The sequence below is a fragment of the Coregonus clupeaformis genome, chromosome 10 (genome assembly GCF_020615455.1).
Source record: "Coregonus clupeaformis isolate EN_2021a chromosome 10, ASM2061545v1, whole genome shotgun sequence".
Lineage (NCBI taxonomy): Eukaryota > Metazoa > Chordata > Actinopteri > Salmoniformes > Salmonidae > Coregonus > Coregonus clupeaformis.
In genome coordinates this window covers 40,656,375-40,677,927 of record NC_059201.1, presented here as the reverse complement: position 1 = coordinate 40,677,927, position 21,553 = coordinate 40,656,375, and positions in this window count along the sequence as shown.

Below are 21,553 nucleotides of genomic sequence, written 5' to 3'. Positions count from 1 at the left end.
CTCGGCGCTCGCCTTTTGCCGCCTGATAGCCCGTTGCAGATGGACATGCGCAGCGTTCCAGGTTTCTTCCGAGCGCCGAAACCACTCATCCACCGCAGGGGCTTCAATTTGGCTCTGATGCCAAGGTGCCAGGATCGGCTGATAACCTAGCACACACTGAAAAGGCGTAAGGTTAGTGGAGGAGTGGCGGAGTGAGTTTTGGGCTATCTCTGCCCAGGGGATATATCCCGACCACTCCCCCTGCCGGTCCTGGCAATAGGACCTCAGAAACCTACCCACATCTTGGTTCACTCTCTCCACCTGCCCATTACTCTCGGGGTGAAAACCTGAGGTAAGGCTAATCGAGACCCCCAGACGTTCCATAAACGCCCTCCAGACTCTAGAGGTGAACTGGGGACCCCGATCAGACACTATATCCTCAGGTACCCCGTAGTGCCGGAAGACGTGTGTAAACAGGGCATCAGCAGTTTGTAGGGCTGTAGGGAGACCTGGCATAGGAATGACACGGCAGGCCTTCGAAAACCGATCCACAACGACCAAGATCGTCGTGTTCCCCTGGGAGGGGGGCAGGTCCGTGACAAAATCCACCAATAGGTGAGACCACGGCCGTTGTGGAACGGGTAGGGGTTGTAACTTCCCTCTGGGCAGGTGTCTAGGCGCCTTACACTGGGCGCACACCGAGCAGGAGGAAACATAAACCCTCACGTCCTTAGCTAAAGTGGGCCACCAGTACTTCCCACTAAGGCAGTGCACTGTCCGACCAATACCAGGATGACATGTGAGGCCAATATTTGAATCGATCACTAACCTCGAGCGGCACGTACTTCCGACCCTCTGGACACTGTTGGGGAGTAGGATCGGTACGCAACGCCCGCTCGATGTCCGCATCAACCTCCCACACCACCGGTGCCACCAGACAAGACTCCGGAAGTATGGGAGTGGGCTCAATGGACCTCTCCTCTGTATCATATAGTCGGGACAGGGCGTCTGCCTTAGCGTTCTGTGACCCTGGTCTATAGGTGAGCTTAAATACAAATCGGGTAAAAGAACATAGCCCACCTTGCCTGCCTCCTCGCCGCCCGGATGTACTCCAGGTTACGATGGTCAGTCAAAATGAGAAAAGGGTGTTTAGCCCCCTCAAGCCAATGCCTCCACACCTTCAGGGATTGAACCACAGCTAACAGCTCCCTGTCCCCCACATCATAATTGCGCTCCGCCGGACTGAGCTTCTTAGAAAAGAAAGCACAGGGGCGGAGTTTTGGTGGCGTACCCGAGCGCTGAGACAGTACAGCACCGATCCCAGCCTCGGACGCATCCACTTCAACTTGGAACGCCAAAGAGGGATCCGGATGTGCCAGCACCGGAGCCGAGGTAAACAGGTCCTTCAGATGTCTAAAAGCCCTGTCCGCCTCAGCCGACCACTGCAGACGTACCGGATCCCCCTTTAGCAGGGAGGTAATGGGAGCTGCTACCTGTCCAAAGCCCCGGATAAACCTCTGGTTGTAATTGGCAAAACCCAAGAACCGCTGCACTTCGTTCACCGTGGTGGGAGTCTGCCAATTACGCACGGCAGAAACGCGGTCAATCTCCATCTCCACCCCTGACGTGGACAACCGGTGTCCCAGGAAGGAGATGGACTCCTGGAAGAACAGACATTTCTCCGCCTTCACATACAGGTCATGCTCCAACAGTCTACCAAGCACCCGTCGAACCAGGGACACATGCTTGGCTCGCGTAGCGGAGTATATTAGAATGTCATCAATATACACCACTACACCCTGTCCATGCAAGTCCCGGAAAATCTCGTCCACAAACGATTGGAAGACTGAAGGAGCATTCATTAAACCGTATGGCATGACGAGGTACTCATAGTGACCCGAGGTGGTACTGAATGCTGTCTTCCACTCATCTCCCTCCCTAATGCGCACCAGATTGTACGCGCTCCTGAGATCCAATTTTGTGAAGAATCGCGCCCCGTGTAATGACTCCGTCATACTAGCAATCAGAGGGAGAGGATAGCTGTATTTGATTGTGATCTGATTGAGACCACGGTAATCAATACACGGGCGTAAACCCCCATCCTTCTTCTTCACAAAAAAGAAACTCGATGACGCAGGGGAAGTGGACGGCCGTATGTATCCCTGTCTCAGAGATTCGGTGACATATGTCTCCATAGCCGCCATCTCCTCCTGAGACAGAGGATACACATGACTACGAGGAAGCGCAGCGCCTACTTGGAGGTCTATCGCACAATCCCCCTGTCGATGAGGTGGTAATTGAGTCGCCTTCTTTTTACAGAAGGCGAGTGCCAAATCGGCATATTCAGGTGGAATGTGCATGGTGGGAACTTGGTTCGGACTTTCCACCGTCGTTGCCCTACGAAAACACCTACACACCGCCCGAAACACTGATCAGACCACCCCTTGAGAGTCCTCTGTTGCCATGAAATGTTGGGGTCATGTTAACCAGCGAAGCCCCAACACCAGGGGAAATGCAGGAGAATCAATCAAATTAAAACGAATTATCTACTCATGACCCTCCTGCGTTTTCATCCTGAGAGGCGCTGTGACTTCCCTAATCAATCCTGACCCCAAAGGGCGGCTGGATGGGGAAGGGCACATCAACTGGTACAATAGGAATCCCTAACTTATAGGTGAACTGGCGATCAATAAAATTCCCAGCTGCGCCTGAATCTACTTGCGCCTTATGCTGGGAATGAGGAGAAACCTCGGGAAACACCACTTTAATACACATATGCGCAACAGAGAGCTCTGGGTGAGTTGGGTGCCTACTCACCTGGAATGACTCATCAGTGCGCTGCCTACTGCCTCGATTCCTAGGAGACCCTCCCCAGCACCGACCAGCAGTGTGTCCTCTGCGGCCACAGTTGGTGCAGGGGACGGCCTCTCTCCTGGTCTCTCTCCTGGTCTCCCTAGCTCCAGCACCTCCGAGCTCCATAGGGGTCGGCTCGGAAGTGCTGGGGGATGGAATGGACGGCCCTGAATCCGGACGTCCGCGGGTAGCCAACAGGGTATCCAGGTGAATTGACATGTCCACCAGTTGATCGAAGCTGAGGTTGGTGTCCCTACAGGCCAATTCCCGACGCACGTCCTCCCTCAGGCTACATCTGTAGTGGTCGATGAGGGCCCTCTCATTCCATCCCGCGTTGCCAGCCAGCGTCCGGAAATCCAGTGTGAACTCCTGTGCGCTCCTCCTCCCCTGTCTGAGGTGGAATAGACGCTCACCCGCCGCTTTACCCGCTGGTGGATGATCGAATACTGCCCTGAAGCGGCGGGTGAACTCTGCATAGTTGACAGTAGCGGCGTCTATTCCCCCCCACTCGGCGTTGGCCCACTCCAGTGCCTTGCTGGACAGACAGGAGATGAGGGCGGACACGCTCTCGTATACCAAGGGCACCGGGTGGATAGTTGCCAGGTAGAGTTCAACCTGGAGCAGGAAACCCTGACACCCGGCAGCTGTGCCATCATAAGCCCTTGGGAGCGAGAGCCGAATCCCACTGGACCCCGGAGGTGAAGCGATGGGCATCGCCGATGGTGGTGGTATCGTCGGAGAAGGTGTAGGCAGACCCCCTCTTTCCCATCGCTCCATAGTGCTCACCACCCATTCCATGGCGGTGCCGAGAGCCTGGATCATGGCCGCTTGTTGTTCGATGCGTTCCTCCATTGATCCAGCTGGCACCGCCGCTCCTGCTGACTCCATGTGTGGTGTGTGATTCTGTCAGGCTGACGTGTATGCGGTAACGAAGTCAAGCGCAGGACACCGAGCTACTGGCAGACGTACTTTACTGAACACAGTATAGAAAGTACAAAACCAAAATACCTCCTAACAGGGAGGAAACAATACTAGCACACAACAGCTTGCCGACCTCACGAAAAACAATCACACACAATAAACTATGAGAGACTGGTATTTAAAGGGAATACAATGCAACATAATAGGAAACAGGTGTAAACAATAAAGACCAAACAAGACAAACACCGAAACATAGATCGGTAGCAGCTAGTACTCCGGGGACGACGAACGCCAAAGCCTGCCCGAGCAAGGAGGAGGAGCAGCCTCGGCTGAATCCGTGACAGATCAACATCTCTACCAAATATTACCCACATTTCTGTGTTGAAATTACATGACATGCCCAGTGGGAGGGTTCTTCATTACACTTGTTAATTTCCCTGCGACTGGTTGGAGTGAGTTACTGTATTTTTAGATCTGAATTAAGGTATTAATGCTGAAAGGGACAGTGTGCTGCTGTATTCTGATTACTTGGGAGTCAACGTCACTTGGGATTTGAACACACAACCTCTCGGTTGCCCGCGACCTGAATTTCCTGCTACGCCACTGTGTCTGTGGGTATAATAGAGATTAGAACCAATAGACATTCTGTCATTTGTTCCAATGGGGGAACCCTTTCTGCTGCCATGGAGAACCCTTAGATTTTTTAGAACCCTCTCATGAAGAACACTCTTGTTCCAGGTAGAACCAATGGCCTATTCTACAGTTATACTTATAGGATACTTCAGGATGCGCTTATGGCATGCAAAATGTAGTATAATGGTACATTTTTCGACCCGATATATTCAATATAAAAGGTACAATCATTACTGCACTTTGAAATGTAGGTGGGGTGGCTCATTAACATATTTGGGGACATGGTCTAAAATGTTGTATTTGTGCCAACCGTTAGTGGAAGTGTTGTACCAGTTTAAGTGGTTTTATCATTATGCTGATGGAGGTTGAGCACATCATTTGTCCACTCCCAATGCTACAATCTATGTAAGAGCTTGTGACAATCAACAAATGTGCATTCTCCAGTAACTTAATGGCAGTTGGTCACCAGGAAGTTCACATTTATTTTTTCAATAATATACTGTCAGCTTGCTGGCAGGAAGGCCAAGTAGGGCTGACCACATTTAGTCAACTGGTTGATTGTTTGGTTGATAGGATTTTGGTCGACCAAGATTTCTTTAGTCGAGCAGTGGCAAATATATTTAAAATAAATTATGGTACGAGACACCTGTCTGATTCACGCCTGTCTGAGTGGACTAATCCATTGGGAGGCCGCAGGGATGGCACACCAGTAGTACATTTACCATTAATTCCCATAATTTCTAATCTACAATGTTTGTTTGGTTACGGTAATTTCTGTTAATGCATTCAATATATTATTATTACAGTCTTACCGTGGTCATTGTAGGAGTGGACACGTTGTTTACAGAGCATGCAACCTAGGCTACACTTGTGAGAAAAAAGTTTGTTTATTTCATTCCATTTACGAGTTGTCAATTTATTGCATTTTGTTTGGAGCGCTCCTGTCAATCTTGAGTAAGGACATGCACCTGATTACGCATGTAGAAGTAGGACTAGTCTACCTGGCCTGTGTGCCTATAAATGTCCCCATTTGGGGATCTGATACTATTTCTGATTGTCTTAACTCATCATCACTGTGGAGCTTCTCAAAGTATGTTTACTTGCTGTTTGAAGCAAAGAAAAACAAAGTCTGTTTTTACATCCATTGAGAATGACAATAGTTCCTCAAAGTAATCTTTCCAGCTCTCTCCCTTTCGATTACCACTCAGCATGAAATGGGGAAAAAAATGGCATGCTCTGATCCGGTGGAAACATAAAAATAGGCCTACCTGATTACTTCTTATCCCTTGCGGAAATAGCCTACAGCAGTGTCTGTCCCGAGCTCACTGGCGCTGGGAACTGAGAGCCCAGAATATTTTATACAATGTTGCAAGTTTGCTAGCATGAGCTTCTGGCCTGACCAAGTTAATACAATAGTTTATACAATGTTTCAAGTTCCTTGAAGACAGGCCATGCGTAGCCAATGTGATTTATAGGATATTTATTTTTTATCAGGATATGTTCTACCTGTGGGCTGCAATGTTTTTAATTGTTGGCTTTATGTAGGTTATTTTTACATATTGGCAATGGCAATAGAAGTTACTTTTAGATTTGTATAATTTTCATTTAGATATAATTTTTATTAACCACATGACATTGATTTTGAGATATGGTGACTTTATTATAAATTAAACTGTTCCACGAAAGTGTGCATATGAAAACCATAACTGGCACGCAGATCAGTCGAAATGGTACTATAACTTGTCGCCCCAAATTAAAAAGGTTGCCGACCGATGGTGTAGCCTATTATCGCCAACTTCAGGAGCATAATGGCAGAATCTGCGAAGGCCAGCAGCAGCGGGCAGCGGGCGGAAGAGGGTCGGGAGAGGGTCGGGAACAGGTTTTTTTTCTTCTGGTTAGGCTATATTGATCTCTGGCGCCCTCTTTAGTAATTTGTGTCTTCACTTTTAATCGCATTGCTTAAAGCATCAGACAAGCTCAGTAGCCTACATATATTTGATTGTATTCAAACAGGGTGTCTATATATGGAAAAATACACGTTTTAAAATGTCCACCAATCGATTGGTCAAAACAACAGACGACTCTTGGTCGACTAAGATTTTTTTGGGGTCAGGGACAGCAGTAGTCCCAAGTGTGCTCACCACAAAGAATGTATAGTAGTCGTTAACTAATGTTAACCTCTAGGGGATCGGTGTCCCGTATACGGGACGGTTGAGCTAACGTGCGCTGTGATTAGCATGACTGTTGTAAGTAACAGCAAACTTTCCAGGACATGACAAGACATGTCTTATATGGGAAGAAAGCTTAAATTATTGTTAATCTACAGTGGGGAAAAAAAGTATTTAGTCAGCCACCAATTGTGCAAGTTCTCCCACTTAAAAAGATGAGAGAGGCCTGTAATTTTCATCATAGGTACACGTCAACTATGACAGACAAATTGATATTATTTTTTCAAGAAAATCACATTGTAGGATTTTTTATGAATTTATTTGCAAATTATGGTGGAAAATAAGTATTTGGTCACCTACAAACAAGCAAGATTTCTGGCTCTCACAGACGTGTAACTTCTTCTTTAAGAGGCTCCTCTGTCCTCCACTCGTTACCTGTATTAATGGCACATGTTTGAACTTGTTATCAGTATAAAAGACACCTGTCCACAACCTCAAACAGTCACACTCCAAACTCCACTATGGCCAAGACCAAAGAGCTGTCAAAGGACACCAGAAACAAAATTGTAGACCTGCACCAGGCTGGGAAGACTGAATCTGCAATAGGTAAGCAGCTTGGTTTGAAGAAATCAACTGTGGGAGCAATTATTAGGAAATGGAAGACATACAAGACCACTGATAATCTCCCTCGATCTGGGGCTCCACGCAAGATCTCACCCCGTGGGGTCAAAATGATCACAAGAACGGTGAGCAAAAATCCCAGAACTACACGGGGGACCTAGTGAATGACCTGCAGAGAGCTGGGACCAAAGTAACAAAGCCTACCATCAGTAACACACTACGCCGCCAGGGACTCAAATCCTGCAGTGCCAGACGTGTCCCCCTGCTTAAGCCAGTACATGTCCAGGCCCGTCTGAAGTTTGCTAGAGTGCATTTGGATGATCCAGAAGAGGATTGGGGAGAATGTCATATGGTCAGATGAAACCAAAATAAAACTTTTTGGTAAAAACTCAACTCGTCGTGTTTGGAGGACAAAGAATGCTGAGTTGCATCCAAAGAACACCATACCTACTGTGAAGCATGGGGGTGGAAACATCATGCTTTGGGGCTGTTTTTCTGCAAAGGGACCAGGACGACTGATCCGTGTAAAGGAAAGAATGAATGGGGCCATGTATCGTGAGATTTTGAGTGAAAACCTCCTTCCATCAGCAAGGGCATTGAAGATGAAACGTGGCTGGGTCTTTCAGCATGACAATGATCCCAAACACACCGCCCGGGCAACGAAGGAGTGGCTTCGTAAGAAGCATTTCAAGGTCCTGGAGTGACCTAGCCAGTCTCCAGATCTCAACCCCATAGAAAATCTTTGGAGGGAGTTGAAAGTCTGTGTTGCCCAGCGACAGCCCCAAAACATCACTGCTCTAGAGGAGATCTGCATGGAGGAATGGGCCAAAATACCAGCAACAGTGTGTGAAAACCTTGTGAAGACTTACAGAAAACGTTTGACCTGTGTCATTGCCAACAAAGGGTATATAACAAAGTATTGAGAAACTTTTGTTATTGACCAAATACTTATTTTCCACCATAATTTGCAAATAAATTCATTAAAAATCCTACAATGTGATTTTCTGGATTTTCTTTTCTCATTTTGTCTGTCATAGTTGACGTGTACCTATGATGAAAATTACAGGCCTCTCTCATCTTTTTAAGTGGGAGAACTTGCACAATTGGTGGCTGACTAAATACTTTTTTTCCCCACTGTAACTGCAGTGTCCAATTTACAGTAGCTATTACAGTGAAAAAATACCATGCTATTGTTTTAGGAGACTGCACAACAAAAAACGTATCACGGCAACTGGTTTGATACATTCACCTCTGAAGGTAAATAATGTACTTACATTCAGTAATCTTGCTCTGATTTGTCATCCTAAGGGTCCCAGAGATAAAATGTAGCATAGTTTTGTTTGATAAAATCAATTTTTATATTCAAATGTAGGAACTGGGTTCTACAGTTTGAACCCCTGATGTCTATGGCTCCACACCCACCCCGCCCGGCCATCTAGATGTGTGAAAGTTAGTGTATAAGCTAATGATCCATCATGTATGACATTCCTGGGAGTGTGTAAACTTACATTTTGTGTTACCATATAATTTTAGTATGTTCTCTATAGTTATGTACTTGAAAATGTATCAATTGACCTTGATACAAAATAGTCTAGTATTGCAATGCTTCACTGGATCAATCTGAAACTTTGCACACACACTAAATTGCGCCTAAACTGCAATATTATATTGTGGCCTCTCTCTTGCATTTCAAAGATGATGGAACAAAAAAAACCCAGATCTAATGTGTTATATTCTCCTACATTAATTTCACATTTCCACAAACTTCAAGGGGTTTCCTTTCAAATAGTATCAAGAATATGCATATCCTTGCTTCAGGTCCTGAGCTACAGGCAGTTAGATTTGGGTATGTCATTTTAGTTGAAAATTGAAAAAAAGGGTCCGATCCTTAAAGCTATCTTGTAATCAGAAAAGTTATGTGAAAGTACAGTCAGTTACTGGCAGCTAGTTTATTTATTTATTTTTAATCATTTAGCAGACGCTCTTATCCAGAGCGACTTACAGTTAGTGAGTGCATACATTATTATTATAATTTTTTTTCTTACTGCCCCCCCGTGGGAATCGGACCCACAACCCTGGCGTTGCAAACGCCATGCTCTACCAACTGAGCTACATCCCTGCCGGCCATTCCTGCCCCTACCCTGGACGACGCTGGGCCAATTGTGCGCCGCCCCATGGGTCTCCCGGTCGCGGACGGCTACGACAGAGCCGTAAGTTGCAAGTAAGTTACTAGCAGTTACTGGCTATTAAGTTAATGTGAATTTTACAATAACTTACTGAAAGCTGGTTGTTAGCAGAGCCTTTCATTTACAGTGTTAAATAACACTAATATGTGAGAAAAATATTTTTGAGAACAAATGTTTCATTTTGGCGTTATAATAAGGTTGGTAGCAACCAGTGGCGATTTTAGCATGTAAAAAATATATACATATGTTTTTGATGCATGTCAGCAAAGCCACAACACAACACTAAACAATACATTAAATTGCACTATAACAGTGACAAACCGTGCCCACAAACTGTTAGGGCCTACATAAAACTGTCCCAACAGCAGAGTCCCAACACCTTACCACTGCTACACCTGGCTATCAGCGGAGCCTTGTCTGGCAGCGAAACAGTTCATTCAGCCTCATTTACTGCCTTAAAAAAAACATAGATGATATGGCTGACTTGCTTAAACAAATGTGGTTTATACTGACAATTGAGATGTACAAACTATGGCATAAGGGGACGACAAGCGGATAAGAGGCAAACCGTAATTTCGATTAAGACGTTAATGAGCGAGTTCGGACGGACGTAGTCAATATAACTATTTGTTATACTTACCGTGTTCTCCCTGTACACCAAGTCAGAACCGTAAAATAAATAAAGGGGGCATATAAGCAGACAATGAAAGCTCTTACAATATTTGATGATTACATTTCTCTAAAACAGGCTATAGGCTACATGTGCACTACCAAGTCAGAACAGTAGGCTAAATTATGTGGGGAAACTGTACCAAATTATTAGGGTGAGGCACATGGGCTACTAACAGCTTACTACACAACATACACTTAGTATTAATTTCTTAGCTACAGTATGCATATCTCCCTGGCATATTACATCATTTATGCAGCAGCATACACAACACTTTTGGACTCACCTTGTTGTGCTGCGCTCACTTGAACAGGAAGGTGTCGTAGCGGGTCCTTCGTGGGCAAATTTTGTCATCAAACTTTGTCATCAAAGTCTGGCATTCTCTGGATTTTTGGTGCTTTCAAGACAACTGGCAACTCGGAAAAAACAAGGTCGGCTCATGATGATGTCAGTGATCTTCAGGTCGGAGCTCTAGAAAGAGGCCAGAGTTCCCGACTTGCAATTCCGAGTTGGATGACCATTCAAAACTTATTTTCCCAGTTGGAGTTTTTTTTCCAGAGTTCCCAGTTGTCTTGAACTCACTGAAGTCTGAGACTTCCCAGTTCCGAGTTTCCAGTTGTTTTGAGTGGGGCAGAAGTCATGCTGGATTGACAGCATGGCCAATGTTGAATGTTTATCTTTTTAAGCTTGGAAAAGAGACCCTTACACCCAGACTTGGACCACACACCCACTCCACTGAATAGCCGGCTAGTGATTGCTTTGCAATGCTTGCAGTTAGCCACTGATTCCTTCCAAACCACTCATTGTTGAATTTGCGATTACCAACTTGTTGTGTAATGTTTATGTCCAATGGCCGATGAGCACCGATACATTTTATCTATAATTTCTCTTCATTATTTCTCTTCATATGACAAGGATTGGCCAGTAAATTGTCGAATTGATTCATGATGATGACTGCTAGCTTGCTAGCAAAGATTTTGAAAGTATGACGTTGATATGATCAATCCAATCAAAGTTACTGTAGATATAACGTGATTTCATGTCATTTTATCTGTGACCAATGACCTTGAGCCTTCTTAGATGGGCACTTTAATATGGCGGCACCCAAGGGGTTAGGTAGCTAGCTAGCAAACGTAGCCACACAATAATACCAAATACAATATCATCATGTGAAGTAGTTAGTTAGCAGTAAAATCGCCTAAACAAACTGCACTATCAATTTAGGGGTCTACAATCTTACCATGTTCAACCTGCAGATCGATGTGCCCCACAGAGTGGAGTCTGACATTCGCAACGGCAGATATACTTTTGAGGAGATGGGAAACGTTGCCCATGCTATGTCAGTGGATCGCGCGGTGCATTCTGGGAGATTCTGGGACAAGGAGCGCCCTCCTTCAAGGTGTGAATGGGAGTCTATTGTGCGCTAGCTCCAAAACCCAACATTAGCACGAATTTTGTCAACAGGAAGTAAATTACAAATATTTTCCAAGATGTGAGATAATTAACTTGCTATGTGTAATATCGTATAGCTTTGGAATCGTGACATTATGTACTTTCGAGGAAAATAGGCACATTTGTCGACATATACACTGACTTTGAGAAGGGATTGCGTGACTATTAGCCTAGCAACCGAGTGACGCAGCATGACAACGTGAACGCGATTGGTCAACAGTCTGCTGGGGGTGGGGACGTTTTGCGTTCCTTCATTAATTGGATTCCTATCTCCTTTCTCTAATATCTCTGGCAACGGCACCATGCATTGCACCCTGGACTGAAAAGGCGGGTAGGCATATCGCAAAAATATGATCAATTGCTCATCGAGAGAAAACATCCTCCCGAGTTATAACATCGTCCAGTATTGAAATCTGACATGTATAATAAACGTTTTCGCGATCTAAAAGTCGTATTCCTATGCACTTCTAGTGTGGTAAGAGCAACTATCACAGTGCTACGTCATTATTATTATTATTTTTTAATTTCACCTTTATTTAACCAGGTAAGCCAGTTGAGAACAAGTTCTCATTTACAACTGCGACCTGGCCAAGATAAAGCAAAGCAGTGCGATAAAAAAAACAACAACACAGAGTTACATATGGGGTAAACAAAACATAAAGTCAAAAATACAACAGAAAATATATATACAGTGTGTGAAAATGTAGCAAGTTATGGAGGTAAGGCAATAAATAGGCCATAGTGCAAAATAATTACAATTTAGTATTAACACTGGAATGATAGATGTGCAAGAGATGATGTGCAAATAGAGATACTGGGGTGCAAATGAGCAAAATAAATAACAATATGGGGATGAGGTATTTGGGTGGGCTAATTTCAGATGGGCTGTGTACAGGTGCAGTGATCGGTAAGGTGCTCTGACAACTGATACTTAAAGTTAGTGAGGGAGATAAGAGTCTCCAGCGTCAGAGATTTTTGCAGTTCGTTCCAGTCATTGACAGCAGGGAACTGGAAGGAATGGCGGCCAAAGGAGGTGTTGGCTTTGGGGATGACCAGTGAGATATACCTGCTGGAGCGCATACTACGGGGTGGGTGTTGCTATGGTGACCAATGAGCTAAGATAAGGCAGGGATTTGCCTAGCAGTGATTTATAGATGATCTGGAGCCAGTGGGTTTGGCGACGAATATGTAGTGGGGACCAGCCAACAAGAGCGTACAGGTCACAGTGGTGGGTAGTATATGGGGCTTTGGTCATACCGGCCGGATTTCTGCCTGCTTGAAAGCCAATAACTCAGATACACATGAGAACATGAAATGACCCGGGGAATCGATATAACATCACTCAGAGATGCCCAAAATACATATAACATAACAAAATTCAAATTTTTGTCATTTAGCAGGCGCTCTTCTCCAGAGCGACTTACAGTAATGAATGCATTCATTTTCATTCTTGCTGGTCCCCCGTGGGAATCAAACCCACAACCCTAGCGTTGCAAGTGCCATGCTCTACCAACTGAGCCACACAGGACCAAAAATGGGTGAAACTTTGCTTTAAGGTTAGTGTTGTGGGTCAGGGTTAGGCTAGAACCAGGATGTGGACATGAAGCTTTAAAATAAAAAACAACAATTTACTGAATTTTGTGTATTTGTGCCAGTTTAAGTGGTTAATGGTTATGTTTTAACACTGTCAGTTCTACAATCTTTGTAAGAGCATGTGAGAATAAAGAGATGCACTGTTAGGAGTTAACCACAACCCAAATCCTAGCTTCATCTATACATCCCGGTTCAACCCTAATCTTAACCACAACCCTAATCCTAGCTTCATGTCCACATCCTGGTTTAACCCCAATTAGGGTTGCAATGCTACCGGTAATTTACCATAAGTAATCTTAATGAAAAAAGCATCAATCAATAATGGCATTATTTTCAATTAACTGCAGACTATTGACTTTTTTTCACAACTGCCACCAGTTTGGCCCAAAAACATTTACAACAGAAGACATTAACATAGTAAAAAAAAAAAGTGTGTAAAAAAAAAAAATAGGATATTTCATGCAGAAACCCTCATATTAAAAACCAATGGTATTCACTAAGTTGATGGTTTATATTTAGTGTTTTACAGCTTTGCCATTGTATTTGTGTGATAATCATCACAGGTGTCTCGCGGTTAGGAGCGTTGGGCCAGTAACTGAAAGGTCGCTGGTTCGAATCCCCAAGCCGTCTGCTAAATTACTAAAATGTCAAACGTAATTGTCTGAAGTACCCAAAAAGATCACTAGATGTCATCTGATATAATTCTTTTTTTTGTTGTTGAAAAATACCAAGATTCTGGTAGTTTACTGGTAAACTCTTTGCATCCCGAAACCTAGCTTTAAACACAATCCTAACCCTAGCTTCATGGCCACAACCCAGTTCAACCCTAACTCTAGCCTTATGTTTAACCCTGGCTCAACCCTAATCCAGAGTATTGCATATGCAGAGTATTGAAACAGCAAGAAAGTTTTGTGTCAAAATCATAGCAGGCGCTGATGCTTTGTGGATATTACATACATAGCAGGTGAGCTTTTACCAGGAGGCGTTCAATCAATAGTCTTGAATGAATAAATGAAGAATGTCAAGCGAGCTCAGAGATTTTTATTTGTTGGGTTCTTGCATTTGTTTAGAGACATAAAATTAACATAATCATCATCATCGTGTTTTTACTGCATTGATAAAATACATTACGGTTTATGGCTTCATTTAAGATCTGGTAGAAATTCTATGTACATAACACCTTGAAATACTATTTACAAAATCAGAGTAATAAAATGAAAATACCCCAGTCAACAGAACAAAAAGACAGACCTCTGATGAAAATAATAACCTTTCATTCGATAGAATAAAATGAGTATAAAATAAGAGTATAGTACAAAAATAACGGGTATCAGAATAAAAACAGCAATAACATCAATGACGTCAGAAACAAAAATGTCATTTGAGTATGATTTGCCCTCAAAAATAAATAAGTAAATAAATACAACAGATAGAGATAAATCACGAGTCCAATTTAGCAAACGTACTAAGTAAAGATTCCACTACATCGCCACGCCACTCCATACTGGTCAGCATTGCCATGGTTATTGTACATGGTGTTGCGAAGACTCCTGACCGGGGCTTGACCCATGTTTGACTGACAGAAGCAGACAATAGAGGCTTCCCTGCAGATAGATGACATGTGTGTTACCATGGAGCTACCTATGGATCCCCCAGTTAGATCCAGAAGAACACAATATAAGGGTATGGTAAAGAAAGTATTGGGTTATTGGGTCCTACGTATGTAAAAGAGATATGGTGGAATGAAAACTGCTACCATCTGAAGTACTGTAGTTTTTTAGTTGTCATTTAGTTTTTTGGAGTTTGGCCTGCAACTTAGAACACAGGAAACAATGTTTCATGAGATGATTGTAAAGCGAACGGCCTTCATGTCAAACCCTTGTTTTAATTTTGACATAAACCAGATGGCCTTGAAAGGGTAGAATGGTAGCATATATTCTGGAAGACTACCTCTTCAACTCAAATCTATCTATTCTCACAGAGGATTGTATACAGTAACAGTCAGATCTCAATTTCCATGGTATAACACAGTAGTTATTTTGTTAACTCAGAGAGGGGGGAGCTAAAGGACAGGCAAGGTTCAAAGTGGGATTATGAAGAATTTTCAACTAGAAAAAGGTCAAATTCATGTCAGTTTTGAAAGATCACTCACTTCTGAAAGCTCAGAGTTTGGAAGCACAAGGATGTCTTATCCCTGAAGGAATTTCTGGGGAGTTATGAAGTTGAAGCAGATGGAACAATACTGAACAAAAATATAAAACGAAACATGCAACAATTTCAAAGATTTGAATGAGTTACAATTCATTAGGCCTTAATCTATGGATTTCACATGACTGGGAATACAGATATGCATATGTTGGTCACAGATACCTTAAAAAAAAGGTAGGGACGTGGATCAGAAAACCAGTCAGTATCTATAGCGTGACCACCATTTGCCTCATGCAGCACGACCAATGTCCTTCGCATTGAGTTTATCAGGGTGTTGATTGTAGCCTGTGGAATGTTGTCCCACTCCTCTTCAATGGCTGTGCGAAGTTGCTGGATATTGGCAGGAACTAGAACACGGTGTCGTACACGTCGATCCAGAGCATCCCAAACATGCTCAATGGGTGACGTCTAGTGAGTATGCAGGCCATGGAAGAACTGGGACATTTTTAGCTTCCAGGAATTGTGTACAGATCCTTGCGAAATGGGGCTGTGCATTATCATGCTGAAACATGAGGTGATGGCGGCGACAATGGGCCTCAGGATCTCGTCACGTTATCTCTGTGCATTCAAATTGCCATTGATAAAATGCAATTGTGTTCGTTGTCCGTAGCTTATGCCTGCCCATACCATAATCCCACCATGAGGCACTCTGTTCACAACATTGACATCAGCAAACCGCTCACCCTCATGACACCATACACGTGGTCTGCTTGAGTCTGGTTGGACGCACTGCCAAATTATCTAAAACGACGTTGTAGGATGCCTATGGTAGAGAAATGAACATTAAAGTATCTGGCAACAGCTCTGGTGGACATTCCTGCAGTAAGCATGTCAAATGTATGCTCCCTCAAAACTTGAGACATCTGTGGCATTGTGTTGTGTGGCAAAACTGCACATTTTAGAGTGGCCTTTTATTGTCCCCAGTAAAAGGTGCACCTGTGTAATGATCATGCTGTTTAATCAGCTTCTTGATATGCCATACCTGTCAAGTGGATGGATTATCTTGGCAAAGGAGAAATGCTCACTAACAGGGATGTAAACACATTTGAGAGAAATGCGTCTGGAAAATCTCTGGAATCATTTCAGCTCATGAAACATGGGACCAACACTTTACATGTTGCGTTTATATTTTTGTTCAGTATATTTATGAGGACATAATCAAGTACATGGGCAGGAAGGAAGGGAGGAGTCCATGTCCTTCTTAGTGTCTCTTGGTGCTGTTCTGAAGTGGGTGTTTAAACAAGGTCTGTGTCCCAAATGGATCCCCATTCCCTATAGTGCATTTCTTCTGACTAGAGTAGTGCACTATATAGGGAATAGGGTACCATTTGAGATGCAGAAAAGTTCCCAGATCGGCTTGGATCTCCTATCAGCTTATATTCTGTTCGCAAAAGAAGAATGAAACAGCTGTGGCAAAAAACAATGTATTGCTTTCCAGCGCCCTCCTATCTTTTACAGTTCCGCTCATAGGGCGATGACATCCTTGCACTGTTTAACTATAGGTGTTTGGCCACAGCCAGGGTTGCCACAACCTGAAACTACACAACGTTTAACATAAAAAACATGTTTTTGGCAGCCAGAGGGAATATAAAAATACATTTAAATACGCACTTCCCCATTAGAATAACCTCAGATTCTTATGAATGCTAAATGAGTGTAGAAACACAATACTCTTCCTCCTGCAACAAACATCTGTAAGTCTACCTAAACACTTTTGAGTGTATCGTGGTGTAGCATCTGCAGTACAGCAATGGTGATTGAATAGCACATATGTTGTCTTAATTCTCCAACAGTAAATTGATTGAATGTGTCTCTGTCTATGCTTGTGCAAGGCAAACATTGACCCATATTGCAGAAGTAAGTAACTACTCTATGTCCAGTGGGGCTTCACAAGGAAGGCCTACATAAACTCAGCAAAAAAAGAAACGTCCCTTTTTCAGGACCCAGTTGTTCAAAGATAATTTGTAAAAATCCAAATAACTTCACAGATCTTCATTGTAAAGGGTTTAAACACTGTTTCCCATGCTTGTTTAATGAACCATAAACAATTAATGAACATATGCACGTGTGGAACGGTCGTTAAGACACTAACAGCTTACATACGGTAGGCAATTAAGGTCACAGTTATGAAGACTTAGGACATTAAAGAGGCCTTCCTACTGACTCTGAAAAACACCAAAATAAAGATGCCCAGGGTCCCTGCTCATATGCGTGAACGTCATAGGCATGCTGCAAGGAGACATGAGGACTGCAGATGTGGCCAGGGCAATAAATTGCAATGTCCGTACTGTGAGACGCCTAAGACAGCGCTACAGGGAGACAGGACGGACAGCTGATCGTCCTCGCAGTGGCAGACCACGTGTAACAACACCTGCACAGGATCGGTACATCCGAACATCACACCTGCAGGACAGGTACAGGATGGCAACAACAACTGCCTGAGTTACACCAGGAACGCACAATCCCTCCATCAGTGCTCAGACTGTCCGCAATAGGCTGGGAGAGGCTGGACTCAGGGCTTGTAGGCCTGTTGTAAGGCAGGTCCTCACCAGACATCACCGGCAACAACGTCGACTATGGGCATAAACCCACCATCGCTGGACCAGACAGGACTGGCAAAAGTGCTCTTCACTGACGAGTCGCGGTTTTGTCTCACCAGGGGTGATGGTGGGATTCGCGTTTATTGTCGAAGGAATGAGCGTTACACCGAGGTCTGTACTCTGGAGCGGGATCGATTTGGAGGTGAAGGATCCATCATGGTCTGGGGCAGTGTGTCACAGCATCATCGGACTGAGCTTGTTGTCATTGCAGGCAATCTCAACGCTGTGCGTTACAGGGAAGACATCCTCCTCCCTCATGTGGTACCCTTCCTGCAGGCTCATCCTGACATGACCCTCCAGCATGACTGCCACCAGCCATACTGCTCATTCTGTGCGTGATTTCCTGCAAGACAGGAATGTCAGTGTTCTGCCATGGCCAACGAAGAGCCCGGATCTCAATCCCATTGAGCACGTCTGGGACCTGTTGGATCGGAGGGTGAGGGCTAGGGCCATTCCCCCCATAAATGTCCGGGAACTGGCAGGTGCCTTGGTGGAAGAGTGGGGTAACATCTCACAGCAAGAACTGGCAAATCTAATGCAGTCCATGAGGAGGAGATGCACTGCAGTACTTAATGCAGCTGGTGGCCACACAAGATACTGACTGTTAACTTTTGATTTTGACCCCCCCTTTCTTCAGGGACATATTATTCAATTTCTGTTAGTCACATGTCTGTGGAACTTGTTCAGTTTATGTCTCAGTTGTTGAATCTTGTTATGTTCATACAAATATTTACACGTTAAGTTTGCTGAAAATAAACGCAGTTGACAGCGAGAGGACGTTTCTTTTTTTGCTGAGTTTATATATTTTTGCTTTAGTGGAGCATTTTGTAGACACAAAGTAGGGTTATCGGTTTAATTGTTTCTGGCAGAATAAACATGTACCCTGTGCCAAACGAAATGTCAGAAGATTCAATCCAAGGTGAGTTATAGAGCAGTGGACTAAACAGCCAACAATGCACCTTTTAAAGGCATTTCCCTGACGTTCACGGAGATCACATTCATGGTAAACGCTGCATTTCAGATAAAGCACAAATTATCGTCAAAAGTCTGTTACATTACGCTGCTCTTTAACACGCCTTGGATTGAATCCTGGCCCATGTATGTAAACTCAGTCTATAGTCGTATAAATACTTGTTTACTCTTTCAGCATGTCAAACTCTCATTTTGAGTATTAAATGGCAGCTCAGTTGAGAATTACATTTTTAATGACTGCAGTCACAGGCTGCCTTTATAATGCTGTTATAATGGCATTATTCCTGACATAACTGTTTCAGTACGTAAAACAGTCTGACAATGGATCAAACACATGTAAAACATTTGACTCTTGGTTGAGATTCTTAGCATTTCATTGTCCATAACACATACACTACTAGGTAATGTCTGGCCATAACTGTAATATAATGGCTGTTGTCTTGATCTGCCACTATCTGTTACTTCAGATAGTAGGTCGATTTCTTTGACAGTGTTTCAGTAAGTTGTGATACAATACAGTATATGGCAGCTTCAGGGAAAGTGTGAACTTCAAGAGCTCATTGACATGGTCAAAGCTATTGTGGACACACTGCATTAAGTCTCACTCACATACACTCATCCATCGATCCATACATACCCACACTTTTTTCTTTAACTTAACCCTTTACACTCGTGGGAATTGGCCTAGATGGATAGGGCTAAATTGAAATGCTTCTTACAGAAGAAATAGGAAATGCATAACCATGGTAGCAATTGAAAGGGAACGTTTTGAAGATTATGGGGAAATTATTAGACCAAAAGGTGAGGGCAATAGTTCATCTGACACAAGACTGTATCCAAACATTACACTTGATTATATGTGCATTTTACATTTACTGTACATTTCGCCGCATTTGTTGATAACGAAATCTGAAAATACTCTGGATACATTCAGTAACATAATGAGAATATTCTTGGAAAATGTGGGGTAGGTGCAACATAAGATTTAAAAAATTACAACGGTTTGAGTGAGAGTGGCTACACACGTCTCCAAAGTGTGCACAGTTCCTAAGTAAGTTCAATGCACTTTTATGACTCAAAGAAGAGTCTTCAACTATAAGGTGCTTTTTGAGCTCTCCTAGCTGTGCCGTTCAGGAACTAAAGCAAGCACACTTGTAGTTGTTTTGGTTGGAACACAACCCTGCATCCCCACCCTCACACACAATTACTGTTGTTTTTAATGCAATCCAAAAACGGTTAATTATCAATTGCAATCTGGGTCAGGTGGGCATCATTTGAAAGCTTATTCTATTTCCAACATGACTAGCTAAGTTATAAAATACGATATTACAGTGTTAGTTTCACAATGCAATTCAGGGAAACAGATCGTAATTTTGGTGTGCATAGAAAGGAGTCATCATGAGTGCATTCAGGTGCGTGTGCCGTGGCAAATTTTCTTCACAATAGACAAACATAGGCTTATTCTGTTCAGAACAACCCAGGGTATGTATATTATCTTGTAACTGTACATCAAACATAGTGATCATAAACGTTAACACTATATATGACATGAGTTTTATGATATGGAAATGTGAAGTGCACATTTGGATTCATGGGTGTTTGGCTTGCTTGTATGACATCAAAGCTGTATTTATTATAATCCATCTTTCAAAATACATAGAGTCCTCTTAAATTTACAGCATTTCCCTCACTCAGACAACATAAATGTGTAAAAGTTGCCCAATTAGCAGGAGGGATGGGGGCAACATCTTGTCGCGCGAGGTGCTCAAGTTCAGAACGGTTATCAGTCAAATACCATACTGCGCTGTGAAGCACAGAGCCTGAGCTCTGACGTTATGTCTAGCATGTTACTTTACAGCCACTGCATTCCAATTTAGGCGTTTATCAGTGCCCAAATCTGCTATTTTCAACCCGTATATGTGTATGAGTGTAAAGGGTTAAAATAACATGATATATAACATATGACATAAAGCACAACAGTTTTTTAAAATTACATTACGACTGAAACCATGGAAGTCTATGACATATTTATGATCGATCACTACATTGCATTGCATCACTACATTTAGTGTTATTTTTATCTGGCATTAAAGGCAGCCCAGTTCTACGTGACCAAAACATGTCCACATTCAGGGCAGACAAGATAAACCCCTGATACCAGCCACTTCTTGGGGACCGATGATCCCAATTACATTATTTAACAACGATTCTTCAGATCCAGACCATAGTGAGCGTTTGCCTGTCTCGAACAAGGTGACATTTTTTCCATTCATCTCGGTGTGTGTTAGGCTTGGGCGGTATACCATATACCGGGGTATTTGGAAATAGCCACGGGGTGGTTTTTCAATACAGTCAATTCCGTTGAACCTATTTCTTTGAAGTTTTTAAAATAAAATGTGAATATTTGTAGCAATTATTTTTGTAAATACCTACAGTCAACTTGTGCAATCTGTTAGGAGATAAAGAAAATTGCGTTCTTCATTTCACCTGTCACATAATTATTCATTATGAAGCTTACCGTAGTCCCCAGTCACGTGGTGTTTGTTTACAAGCACACAATGATGAGAGACCAGAGCCTTGTGAGTCACTCACTGTTGTACAGCACGCGCCATGTGATCTAGTTACAGTATGGAATTCACAACTAAATGTTTGCCAGCTAGATATCTTTTAACTATTAAGTTACCTGTCTAAAATGTG